This window comes from Rhinolophus sinicus, chromosome 15, assembly GCF_057876585.1.
Source record: "Rhinolophus sinicus isolate RSI-liver-muscle chromosome 15, RSI-T2T, whole genome shotgun sequence".
NCBI classification, from domain to species: domain Eukaryota; kingdom Metazoa; phylum Chordata; class Mammalia; order Chiroptera; family Rhinolophidae; genus Rhinolophus; species Rhinolophus sinicus.
The window spans coordinates 98,657,059-98,671,148 of NC_142515.1; the positions used below are offsets into that span (position 1 = coordinate 98,657,059).

At 35.9% G+C, this 14,090-nt stretch overlaps 1 protein-coding gene across 7 annotated transcripts in view; it reads right to left on the minus strand.

Moving 5' to 3' along the window:
- Positions 1–14,090, minus strand: part of NEK1 (NIMA related kinase 1) — a 129,469-nt gene that overhangs the window by 61,209 nt on the left and 54,170 nt on the right. The window lies entirely within an intron of this gene.

The window sequence follows — 14,090 nt, forward strand, 5'->3', positions numbered from 1 at the left end:
GCACAACACAGATGTGCAATACGTACTTGTTGCATAGAATCAACTGTTTCCTTATGGTGATAATAGAACATGTATTCCATGAAGTTGTTGTGAAGATGAATGAAAGCCAAAAAAGTCAGAAGGTTTTTGGTAAACTATATAACATGCTGTACATATTAATAGTAGTTATTCTAATTCTACAGGTAATCATCATCCCTTCTATAGCAGGAAACCAATTCAGTGGTACTAAAAACGTGTTTCCTCTTCCCCCTTGAATCTCTCCCACATCCTCTGCAGCACGGCCCAAGCTCACAAGGCAACAGAAAGGTACCATGAACTATCTCTCCGAGAAGATGAGACAGGATCCAGGTAAAAACTAGAAAACAGCACTTTCAGGGAATGCAAATAGTCTGGTATTGCTGATCTTTCAGGAATAAAGAAGGTAACAGAGAGGAAAATCAAGAAAAGCAAGAAAACCAAAGAATGGAAGGAAGCTTTCTGCTAAGCTAAAGAGGTTTTAATTTACCCTTCAAGCAATAAAGAACCACCAAATAATTAAACAGATGAGCAATGTGTTCAATTTTACTTTAGAAGGATCACTCTGGCAGCTCAAGTAAAAGATGTATTAGAATAATCCAAGATTAGAAGTAAAGAGATGAAAAGACTAGCAAGAGACAAAGATCTTAACTAGGGCAGAAAAAATAAAAATACAAAGGAGATAGATAGAGGATATCCAGGAAGTAGAAAACATGGGGATTTGGTCACTGACTGGATATGACTTGGGTGTGACAGTGACAAAGAGAAGATATTAAAAGATGGCTTGAATGCCCAGTAACTCAAACCAGAAACCTCAAAGTCAAGCCATCATTGATGGTGATTTTCTATAGTAATATAGGTAATACAGGAAGTGCAGTGGGTTTGAAGACAATGACATGCATTTAGTTTTGGAAATATTAAGAATGAGGTACCAGGTAAGATGGTTTGGTGGGTGGTAAGATGGAACAAGGACATGCCATCCTTCCTTTCCCACTGAATGCAACCATCAAATCTACAGAGTTTTGAGGACTCTGAAAATAAATAGCACAGGGAAAATTAAAGAACTCAAAGTACTAGCAAACACGTGGTGAATGTACCATTTTTAAAACTATGGTATCTTTTGGCCTAAACCTAGCTTGGCAGAAGTTCTAAAACTGAGTTCTTTAGTAATGACGAAGAGATAAGAGAAAACTTCTAGTTCTGGTTTAAGGTGTGGGGAGGGAACTCTTAGGGAAAACTGTGAAAGAAAGAAAGAAATCTCCCTTTTTTTTTAACTTTCTCTTGTGCCTCAGCTCCCAGAAAAGCTCACTGCTATGGTGACAGCTGATACACCAACAGGAGTTTATAGGAACTAAAACTCAGGGAGAGGAAGCTTTGTCTCCTGGGACACTGAAGCTCCAAGAAAGCAGAGCCAAAACCAGTTGCCCCTCCCTCTCTCCTTTTCTCTCTCTCTCCCCGCTCCCTCATCTTGGCTCCAGAAGTGGTGAAATCCTAGATATCTGAGGCTTATTCCTAGAGGAATGAAAAGCAGAGCTCCAGAGAACAGAAAGCACCAATTCTATGGCAGACTTGAAGGACCCCATAAGTTGTTTGTAACATCCTGGGCTCATCCATAACCTATGTATGTGCAGATATAATCCTATTCTGCATGCTAAAGTCTTTGACTTCTACCCAGATACAAGACAGACCACAATGAGCAGTGCACGCAAGAAATACAAAATACAATTACCAAAGTAAAACCAAAGTAAAAACCAAAGTAAAAGGGACCAAATAAAGTGGAATGAGGGTGAATGGGGAAAGGGCAATGAACCAGAAAACAGAACAGAAATGATCCAATCTGGATAACAGAGAGAAAAGAAATTATAAAAAAAATAAAAATAAAATAAAAAATAAATGAACAGAGCTTCATGAACCTGTGGAATAAGAACAAAAGGTCCAACAGTCATGTCACCAGATAACCAGAGGAGAAAGAGCGCAGTGCTGAAAAACTATTTGAAGAAATAATGGCTCAAAAATGGCAGAAGGCAGTTGTCTGCTCTTTGTAGACTCTGCCCTCAGGCTTCTCAGCCGGTGCTTTTCTTCTTGAATAAATTAACTTTAAAATAATAAAAAAAGGCATAAGGCAGAAACCTACAGATTCAAGAAACTTAACAAACCACCAACAGAATGAATCTGAAAAATCCATGCCCAGAGACAACTTAATCACACTGCTGAAAACTAAAGACATAGAAAAAATCTTGAAGCATCCAGAGAAAAATAAGACATTACTTATAAGAGAAAAATAATGTGAATAGTTTTATCATCAAAAACTATGAAAGACAGAAAGCAGTCAATTTTTTTAAATGATAAAAGATATTAACTGAAAACCCATAATACTACTACATTCAGCGAAAATATTGTTTAGAAATAAAAACGCAATAAAACTATGAGGATTTACAGCCAGCAGACCTGATCTAAAATAACAGAAATTCTTTAGACAGAGGAAAGTACTATAAAAAGAAAACTTGGAACATTAGGAATGAAGGAAGAACAAGAAAAATGGTAAATGTAACAAAGTTTTTCTGTCCTCTGGAGTTCTTAAATATGTTTGAAGTTATAAGCAAAAATTATAACATCGCCTAATGGGGATTTAAATTGTATGTAAATGTAATATATAAGACAATATATAGCATAAAGAATACAAAGGAAAGAGAGTAAAGGGATCTATATAGTGGAAAGATTGCTGCATTCCAATTGAAGTAGTAAAATATCGTTTATTGTGAAAAGTAAAGTATATTTTTAATCCCTTTAGTAACCACTAAACAGATATATGAAAAAGACATGAAAGAAAGATATAGCCAAAATCACAACAGATTAAATGGAACTGAATAATAAAAAGTGTTCAAATAAGCTAATGTCAGCAAGAAAAGGGAAAGAAACAGAAACAGAGGGAACAAGTAGAAAACAAATAAAACATTACACCTAAATCTAAACATGTCAATAATTACACTTAATGTAATAACATAATGCAATTACATTAAACACACTAAAAGACAGGAATTATTAGAAAGGATTAAAAAAATCCACACAAACCAACATAGATTCACTATAAAAAACTCAATCAATCGTTACAGGTAGATTGAAAGTAAAAGGATGGAATGACATACCATGCAAACACTAATCAAAAGAAAGCTGGAATGGTTATATAATATCAAAGAAAGTGGACTTCAGAACAACAACAAAAAAGTTAACAAGAATGTGACACTGAGACTCTAAGGTGGCATCCACAATCCTGATATTTACACCCTTGCGTAATCCCCTCCTCTTGCATGTGTGTAACTTGCCATTAACTAACAGAATATGGCAAAGGTAATAGGATGTCACTCCTGTAAATGTGACATTCTGTAACATTCTGTCCTGCTAGCACATTCCCTCCAGACTATCTTTGCTCAGTGAAGCAAGCCGACGTGTTAGTGAAGTCCACATAGCAAGGAACTTCAGGTGGTTTCTAGAAATGGAGGGAGACCTCCAGCCAACAGCCAGTAAGTAGTTGGGGCCCTCATTCACTGAGCCACAAGGAAATGAAATGTCCTACCAATATGAATGAGTTTGTAAGTAAATCCTTCCCCAATTGGGCCTCCAGATAAGAATGTAGTTCAACTGACCTTGACTGCAGCCAAGTTAAGACCCCTAAGCAGAGGACTTACGGTGTTTCTCCAAAAAATAAGACCTAGCCAGACCATCAGCTCTAATGCATAATTTGGAGCAAAAAATGAATATAAGATCCAGTCTTATATAAAACCCAGTATTATATTATATTATGTTATATTATATTATATTATATTATACTCGGTCTTATATAAGACCCGGTATTGTATTATATTATATTATTTTATATTACATTATACCTGGTCTTACATTACATTATATAAGACCCGGGCTTATTTTAATATTAAAATAAGCCCGGGTCTTATATTAATATTAAAATAAGACCGGGTCTTATATTAATTTTTGCTCCAAAAGAAGCATTAGAGCTGATGGTCCGGCTAGTTCTTATTTTCGGGGAAACACGGTAGCTAAGCTGTGCCCAGACTTCTAACTCAGAGAAACTATGAAATAAATGTATGTTGTTAAAAGCCAGTAAGTTGTGGGCATTTGTTACACTGTAAAAGAAAATATAAGAAATAAAAAGAGACTACTACATTTTGATAAGAAATGTCAATTCACCAAAATAACCCCAAATCCTAAATGTATGCTGTTTAAAAAAGAAAAAAAGGAAAAACTGACAACTGAAAGGAGAAACAGACAAATTCACCATTGTACTTGCTGACTTTGACAACAAATTCACCATTGTACTTGCTGACTTTGACACTCCTACTTCAGTATCAAATAGAATGTAGACAGAATTTCAGCAAGGATCAAGAAGTACTGAAAAACACCATCAACTAACTGCATGTAACTGAAATCTATACAGTACTCCATCTAACAAGAGCCAAATACATATTCTTTTCAAATGCATGTGGAACATTCATGAAGATAGATCATATCTTCGATCAAAGTGAAAAACCTAACAAATGTAAAAGGACTGAATGGAATTCTACAAAGTATGTGCTTTGACCATACTAAAATAAAACTAGAAAATAATAACAGAAAATAATAGGAAAATGTCCAAACACTTGAAAATTAAACAACATAACATCTAAGTAATCTATGGGTCAAAGCAGATATTTCAAACGAAACAAGAATACATTTTGAACTGAATGAAAATGAAAACACAACACAGCAACTAAAAAGCAGAGCTTAGAGGGAAACTTATAGAATGCAATGCTAATATTAGAAAAGAAGAAAGGTCTCAACTCAACTATCTAAGCTTCGACCTTAAAATATTTAGAAAAGAGCAAAATAAACAAAAATCAAACAAAAAGAAGATAATACTGAAAATGTACTACCACTTAATTCGGATATTTTAAATGTTAAGATGGTACATTTTACATTATGTATACTTTACCCTAATAAAACTTTTTTTTTCATGGATCATAGATTTAAAGGTAAAAAGTAAAAACATAAAAACCTTTAAAGAAAAAAAACAGGAGAAAATCTTAGTGACTGTTGGATAGGCAAAGAATTCCTAGACATGACATCAAAAGCATAATCCATAAAGAAAAAAAACAACCTGTCGAATTAGACTTCATTGAAGTTAACACCTTCTTCTCTCCAAAAAACATTAAAAGAATGATAATCTAAGCTAAAAACTTAAAAAATATATACTGGCAAATCACTTATCCAATAAAAGACTTGTATCCAGAATATAAAGAACTCTCCAAGTTAAACAATAAACACGATTAAAATGAACAAAGTACTGAAACAGACACTTCTTTAAAGAGGTTATAAGATGACAATTAAGTACATGAAATATCAACATCATTAATATTTAGAGAAATATAAATTATACCACAACGAGATACCTCTATACAGGGATTAGATGGCTAAAATAAAACATACCGACAATACCAAATGCTGATGAAACTGTGGAGCAATTGGAACTCTCATATACTGCTGATAAGAATTGTAAGTACTTTGAAAAGTGGTTTGATATATTTTTTTATCAGTGAAATATACCGTTATCATACAATCCAGCCAACCCTCTCCTGGCTATTGACCCTAGAAAAATAAAACACTCATACAAAAACTTGTTAACAAATCATCAAAGCAGCACTACTCATAATTATCAAAAACTGGAAAAAACCCAAGTCCCTCAATGGATGAATGAATAAACAAACTGTAGCACATCCATACAATGGAATACTATGAGTGTTACAAGTCACTGAGTTGGCTCTGACTCTGGAGACCCTATGAATGAGAGATGTCCACGATGTCCTGTCCTCTACAGCCCCCTCCACAGCTACTGCGGACTCATGCCTTTGACCTCTCTTGTGGAGGCAATCCATCTCATATTTGATTTTCTCCTTTCCCTGTTGCCTTCTATTTTCCCCAGCATTACTGTCTTTTCCAAAGAACCCTGCCTTCTCATGATGTGCTCCATATAGGACAGCTTCAGCTTTGTTTCAGGTTTAATCTGTTCTTGGACCCACTTCGTTCCTTTTTCTGGTGGTCCAGGGAATCTGCAGCGCTTGCCCCTAACACGGTAAGTCAAATGAATCAATTTTTTTCCTCTCAGCCTCCTTCACTGTCTATCACATCCATATGTAGTTTAAGTGGGAACACGAGGCTGTAGATGATCTTAAATGTATGCTGTTTAAATGTATGCTGTTATGTTGGTCTCAAAAGATAATCTTTGCTCTTGATGATCTTCCCTAATGCTTCCATTGCTGCCCTTCTGCGTCTTAGCATTTTCTTGATTTGTTGGCTGCAATCTCCATTTGAATTAACGAATGAAGCAAAATATTTAACCTTTTTTGGTATTTCCACCGTCTATGTGAAACGTGTGTTGTGTATTTCTTCTGTAGTCATGACTTTTGTCTTCTTGATGTTGAAATGGAGTCCTGCTTTGGCACTTCTTTCACTTTAAGTTGTTTGAAATCACTACTGCTTTCTTCCAGGAAGATAGTGTCACCTGGAGATCTTACGTTGTGGATATTTCTTCCACCAGTTTTCATTCTTCCTTCCTCTGAATCTAGCCCAGTTTATCATATCTGTTCTGCATACAGATTAAACAAATAGGGAGATAAAATGCACCCTTGTGTATCACTTTTGCCCATAGGAAACCATATTCTGTCTTGATGTTGGTTTCCTGTCCACAATACAGGTTAGACATTAGGGCCATCAAGTGCTGAGGGACGTCCACTCCTTTCAGAGCAACTGATAGCTTTTCAGGATTCATGCAGTCAAGGGCTTTACTATACTCTATAAAACACAGACTAACCGTCTGAAATTCTTTGGAGCACTCCAGTATGCAACGAGCATCTGCAATTAGACCTCAAGTGCCTCTTCCTTTTCCAAGTCCAGCTTGAATATCTGGTATTTCTCGCTCCATTTAAGGTAGGAGAAGCCTTTGTTGCGTCACCTTGAGCATCACTTTATTTGCATGGGAAATAGAGCAATGATCCTTTAGCTACTACACTCCTTGACATCTTCTTTCTCAAAAATTGGGATGTATATTGAACATTTCCAGTCTGTAGGCCATTGTTTTCTGTATTTGTTGATATATTCTTCTTAGGATTTTGACAGACTCAGTCTCTGTGACTTGAACTAATGGATTACTACTCACCAACAAAAAAACTACTGATATATGCAAACAACTCCAACTGAATACCATTAAGGTGAATGAAAGAAGCCAACTGCAAAAGGTTACATGTCATTATGTATATGTACACATACATACAATATAAGGCATTCTTGAAAAGAGAAAACTATAGCAATGGAGAATAGATCAGCAGTTGCCAGGGTGTTAGGGGTTGGGGGAGAGTGTGATGATACAGAGAGAGAATGTAAGAGAGTTTTGGGGATGATGGAATTGTTTTGTATCCTGATTGTGGCAGTGGTTACATGGATTTATATGTGTCAAAATGCACAGAACTGGAAAACAAAAATAAAGTTAATCTTACTGTACAATTTAAAAATAAATTTTTACAAAAATGAGGAGCCAATGCAACATCTGGGAAAAATGTGTCTAAAGGGCTGCTAGATACAAGTTAGGAGAGTAGTATGAGTAACTAAAATAAGTCACCGGTCCCTAATAGGATAATATGTGAAATCACCCTCAGGATATTATTTAGAGAGAGAAAATAATCAAGAACAGAACCCCAGAGGACATCAGCATGTAAAGATTGAGAAGACAAGAATCCTATTAGAGAAGATATTAAGAAATAGTAATCAGAGAAAGGATAAACAAGAAGAATATGTTATCAAAGAAGGCAAGTAAGAAATTTGAAGTAGCTCATGAGACTAACTGCCAGAGGAAGGTTGAGTAAGCTAAAGATTTAAAATACTCTATAATATTGGGCAAAGTGGATACTGGTGACATCTGTTTAAATATGATTATGTAATGATAAGCTATGTACATGAATGGAAAACTGAATAGTAGGTAAACAACTAGAGACAGCAAGTGCTTCATTCATTTGAGACGTCTGATTTGATGAACAGAAAGGAGACAGGATGGTGACTACAGAGGAATGTGAGAAACATGAATATGTTTATAGGCTATCAGAGGGTACCAGCAAAGAAGGAAAGTTCAGAAAACAGAGGAAATAATGGAAAGCCCTTAAGTAAACAAACAGTAAGGCAAAGAATATAGGGAAATGAAAATGTGGGCTCTAAAGTAAGACTACGGGAATTTAAATACTTATCATTTAGTAGCTTGTAAAACTTGAGGTAGTGACTTTAATTTCTCTATGCCTCAGTAAGATATAAGATGGGAATGTAACAGAATGTACCTGAGAGCACTGGTGTGCGAACTGAGTTAATATAGGTAAGGACTTAGAACTATGACTGACACATAGTAAGCACCCAATAAATGATAAATACTAACAATTATTAGTATTATAATTATCGGATTGAATAGAATGAGAAAGGCTACTTTTGAACAGAGGAAGTTATATTCTCTGAGATGGGAGAAAACAAAAAAGATTGGGTACTATGATGGATAAATTGATAGGTATGAAGGCAGAAAATCTGAGGAAATGTGAGATTCTTAAGCTTAATTTTCTCTGTAAAGTAAGGATTATCTTCATAGAGAGGGATGAAGGACAAAATCATTGCAGAAATTCCAAATGTGGGCAATGGGAGTTGTTGATCATGAAAATACAAAAAGATTGCTGAGTAGGACTAAAAGCTTGGCAGAATCAGAGACCATAACTGATCTGACATTAATTGTCAAAGCTTTAATTTTCCCTGGCAGTGTTCAGAAGCTTGAGTGCAAAAGTAGTCATTAGCTAAGTTATACATAATAAGAAGGGATATAGCTACGCACTAAGAAGGGCTCCCCAGGGAGGAGAGGGTCGTCCTGAATATACAGGTATTCATATAAGTGAGTGAATTTAACTTTCATGTTACTCAGATGAGTTTAAAGGCATCTCTTTTGTAAACTATACAAATGTCCATCAGCTGAGAAATAAATAAACAAATTGTGGTACATCCATACACAGTGGAATATGACTCAAGAATAAAAAATAAAAAAGAGACTACTTGATACACATAAGACTAAAAAAAAGAAAACCTATATACTGTATGATTGGTAATTGTATATGAAATTCTAGAAAAGACAAAACTTTATCACAGGAAGCAGATCAGTGGTTGCCTACAGCTGGTGATAGACTGATTGTAATGGGATAGAGGACATTCCCCAATTCTGACATATAACATTGCATTAATTTAAAGTGTACAATATAATGATTTGAGGGATATATTGAGAAATTACTAACACAGTAGGTTAGTTAATACCCATCGTCTCATATAGTTACAAATGTTTTTTTCTTGTGGTGAGATGAAGAAACTTTTATGAGATGATGGAATAGTGCTATATACTATAATGGCGGTAGTAGTTACATAAGTACATATATTTGTCAATACTCATTGCGATACACACTCAACATTGATGAATTTTATTGCATTACATTATATCTTAATAAAATCAATTTTTTAAAAAAAGTTCTTGTTTTTTTTAAAGAGACCTGGGTATATTCTACTATAAATCATGTTGCTACAGACAACACTGAAAAGTAGTTCATTCACCAAGCCTCATCTACTGTATCCAGATGTAGTCTCTGGAATTACAGGGAAAAGGGAGTGTGGTAGGCAGAATCTTATGAAGACACCCAAGGTTTCTTGCTATCCCTCCCGACTCCACCAGGTTTACAAATCCTACATAATCCCCATGACTGTATATATGGTGGATTTTACCCCCATAATTAGGTTTTGTTAAATGGGATGAGTGACGTTAAAAAAGAGAGATTATCCAGTTGGCCTGACCAAATCACTTCATAAACACTTTAAAAGCAGAGTTTTCTGTTGCTTGTTGTAGCAGTAGCAGTCGGAGTCCGAAACCTGAGAGGTGTTTGATGCACGGGAAGTTCTTTGTTGCTGATATGAAGGGGGCCACATGGCAAAGACCTAAGAGTGGTCTCTCAGAATTGAGAGTTGTCCCCGGTCAAAAGCTACATCATGGAGACCTCAGTCCTACAGCAGCAAGTCAGTGAATCCTCCCAACACACTGAGGGCACATAAAGATGATCTTGCCTAGTTGAGCCTCTGGATGAGGACACCTGGATTTCAGCTTTATGAGATTTCAGCTTCATGAACAGAGGACCCAGTGAAAACATGCCCGATTCTTGACCCACAAAACTGTAAGCAACAAATTTGTACTGCTTTAAACCACTATGTTTATGGTAAGTTGTTACACAGCAATGGAAAACCAATGAAGACAAATTTTACATAGTACCTCTACAATTGAGAACTTAAAATTGGTGAGGTCTCTTACACTTTCCACAGTTAACCTTAGCCCTTGCTTCTATTCACTATCTCACATTACTAGTGTATATATTCAGCATTAAATTATAAATTACTCTAGTGACAAACTGCCTCATGAAGCTTTAATTAGGTGACCTTTAATTAATTAATTAACCTACTGCCACCAAAGTGTTTAAAAAACTGCCTTGTTGTTAAAGTAGTGAACAAATAGTATATGATGCACATACCCAAATATACTGAAAAACACAAATTCTTCACTTTTAGCCAGAACTTTCTAAGGCAAAGTTTTATGTATATGTTTAGTCATCTAGGGAATAAAGAAGTTCTACATAATTTACCAAAATGAAACTTGGAGAGTCATAAAAAAAATCACTGTCAAAATGCACTGATCCTAAGGCATATTTTTCAGAATGATAACATAACAAAATGAAAACACTAATGTCTGATTGCAAGACGGCAGTGACACTATAGCCTACCTTCTTGCAAAATCCTAGAACAGAGAAGTTGTTGGTTTATGTGAATACAGACAACACTGAAAAGTCGTTCATTCACCAAGCCTCATCTACTGTATCCAGATGTAGTCTCTGGAATTACAGGGAAAAGCACCCCAAAACAAGCAAAACTCTTGGTAGTAGAGAATAGAAGGAATCCAGAGATGAGTATACAAAATCAGTTTAAAGTAAGAAACTTCACAAGCAAATGCATGTCAGAAACAACTCCACAGAAGGTGTGAGCAACACAAAGCAAGCCCTGAGGTGTGTTTGAAGCTAGAAGTATAAGAGGTTCTAATAGCAAACAACAGTGGTTACAGTAAGAGGGTCACCTCCAGCCCATGATCCATCTTTACAAGGCAGGACGCAGAGTCAGTTCCCTCAGATAGGAGTGATGAGAGAGAGAGCTTAGAGTGAAAAGACAGGCCAATGCTCTGGGTGACTGGTAATACCAAGAAAGAATGGGAGACTTCTATGCCCAGAAAATAAGATGTCAAGGTATTTGCTTGGCAGAATGTCAATGTATCCCTTCCATCCTCTTCTTACACTGAAAACTGCAGAGGACAGGTCAGTAGAGATCTGTGTCCTATCTTGCTAGGTGACCACTCAAAGGCAATGCACAATAAAATACACAATCCCGAATATAAATGCACCATCAAGAACATCAAACATTTGAGGAACACCAACACTACGAAACAAAGTTAAAAACTGAAGAAACCGTGCCAATAGTGCACTAAGAACAAGATGTTACAATAACTTTGGTATTACCAGAGCAATGAGAACAGGATCAAGAGTTCAGGGAACACGCAACTAGAATTGATGGACATGAAAATACAAGTTTCTAAAATTAAGAGAAACTCATTACATGGGCTGAACAGCAGAGTAGACAAAACTAAAGAATATATTAGTGAACTGAAATTCAGGCCTAGGAATCCTTCTAAAACATAGCAACAAGAGAGAAAGGAATTTAAAAAAATGAAGGCTAAAAGGAGTACAGAAAGAAGGACATTGGATGCAGACGTTCCAAACTGTCTGTTTAGTATAAGTTCTCTTAAGGAGAAAAAGGAGAAGCAATATTTTAAAGAAATATTGAGAATGTTCCAGAACCAAAGATAAGCACTCAGATCGAAGGCACCCAGTTAGAGCCTGAATTAGGACAATGGGAAAAAAAAAAAAAAGAGAGAGAGAAATATTCAAGTGAAATTTCAGAAATCAAGGTAAAAAAAATAGTCCTAAAAGCTACCAAAGAGAAAAAAAAATCCTTAAAAAGGAATAAGAACCAGAATATCATCACATGTCCCATTAGTAACAATGAAAAGAAGAAGGTAAGGCAGTATCTTCAAAATGGTATGGAAAAGATTTTCAAACTTACATTTCTTTATCCAGCCAAATCATCATTCATGATGTAACTACAGCCATGATGGAGTAACAGGAACCAGATCTACTCTCCCACCTTGAAGAACTAAAAGTCTGGAGAAAATATATGAAACATGGTCTATCAAATACTAGACAACAGGCAGCACAGGACAGAGATCTATGAGAGAAGGTAAAAAGTGAGGTGAGCCCAATAACTGCCCAACTTACTGCCTAGCAAGAGTTTCCAAGCATAGGTCCCCAAACAGAGCTTAGCAGTCTCCCTGAGTTAAGGAAACAGCAGTAAGAGCTTGGGAAGTTGAAGATCAATAAAATTTGCCAGATGGAGTACCAAAGAAGAGAGAGCTGCACAGAGAGGAGTACTGGAGATTTGTAGAGGGTTTCCTCTCAGTCTCCTGTTCAGTGACAATTAGCACAATGTCAATAATACCTCAGACTCACTTAGGGCTGGGAATATTTCATTCTTCCAACAGCCAGAGTAGAAAGACCTCCACATCAACAGGGCATTGGGTTCTCAAGAGTACTGCCTCAACAATGGGCCAAATTAGTCCTAGACTGAAGTCTGTTCTGGACCTGCCTAGAAAAGCTTACAAGCAGGCCTTGAAAGATTCAAACTGTTTTAAGTAACTTAACTGCATACAGGAATAAAACACTAACATATTTAAATATACACACACACACACACACACACACACACACACACACACACACAAAGAATCTAAAATAATATGTGCAATGCCTGGTGTCCCATCACAAACTACCAGGTATGTAAAGAAGCAGGAAAAGATGATCAAATGAGGAAAAAAAGTCAGTCAACAAACAGACTCAGAAATGACAATGATAAGAGAATTAGTACACAATGTTATTATAATTATAGTCCATATGTTCAAGAAGGTAGAGAAAAGCATAAGTATAATAAAAGGAGACGTGAAAAGTATAAAAATGACCTAAATAAACTTTAAGAGATAAAAATATAGTATCTGAGATGAAAAACATACAGTATCTGGATGTGATTAACAGCAGATAATACACAGCGGAAGAAAAAAAATCACTGTATTTGACGATATAACAGAAGCTATCTAAAATGAAACATAAAAACTGAAAACAAACGAAAAGAACATCAGTCAGCTGTTGAGAGCATCACATGGTGTAATCTATGCATAGTGAGCACCCTAGAAGGAAAGAGAGATAACAGAAAACATTTTTTAAAGAAATAATGGCTGAAATTTTTCCAAATTTGATAAAAATCATAAACTCACAGATCCAAGAAGTTCAATGAACCCCAACAAAATACATATGAAGACTACCAAGCTACCAAGGGTAATCAAATTGCTTCCAGGGATAAAGACAGAATGTTAAAAACCAACAGAAAAGAAACACATTACATATTGACAAAACAGGTAAGAATGACAGCAGACTTCCTGTCAGAAACGGACATGCCAGGAGTTAAGTGGAGTGATCTCTTTAAAGTACGGAGGGGTTGGGGAGAACGGACTTTCAACCTATAATACTATATCCAGCAAAAACATTTCAAAAGAGGCAGCAAGATACCATGCTGACATATTTTTCAGATATACAAATGCTAAGCAAACTCACCAGCAGACCACCACTACAAATTATCATTTAATAGTGAGGACAAAATAAAGACGTTTCTCAACAAATGTTGGAAAGTTTCTCTCCAAACGGATTACCAGAAGATATTCTCCAGCATGAAGAAAAATAAACTGAGGGGAGAATAGTAGGATACAAGGCACAGTGCTGAGGAAAGAAATCTGCAAATCTTGGTAATTCTAACAATTGTTTTAA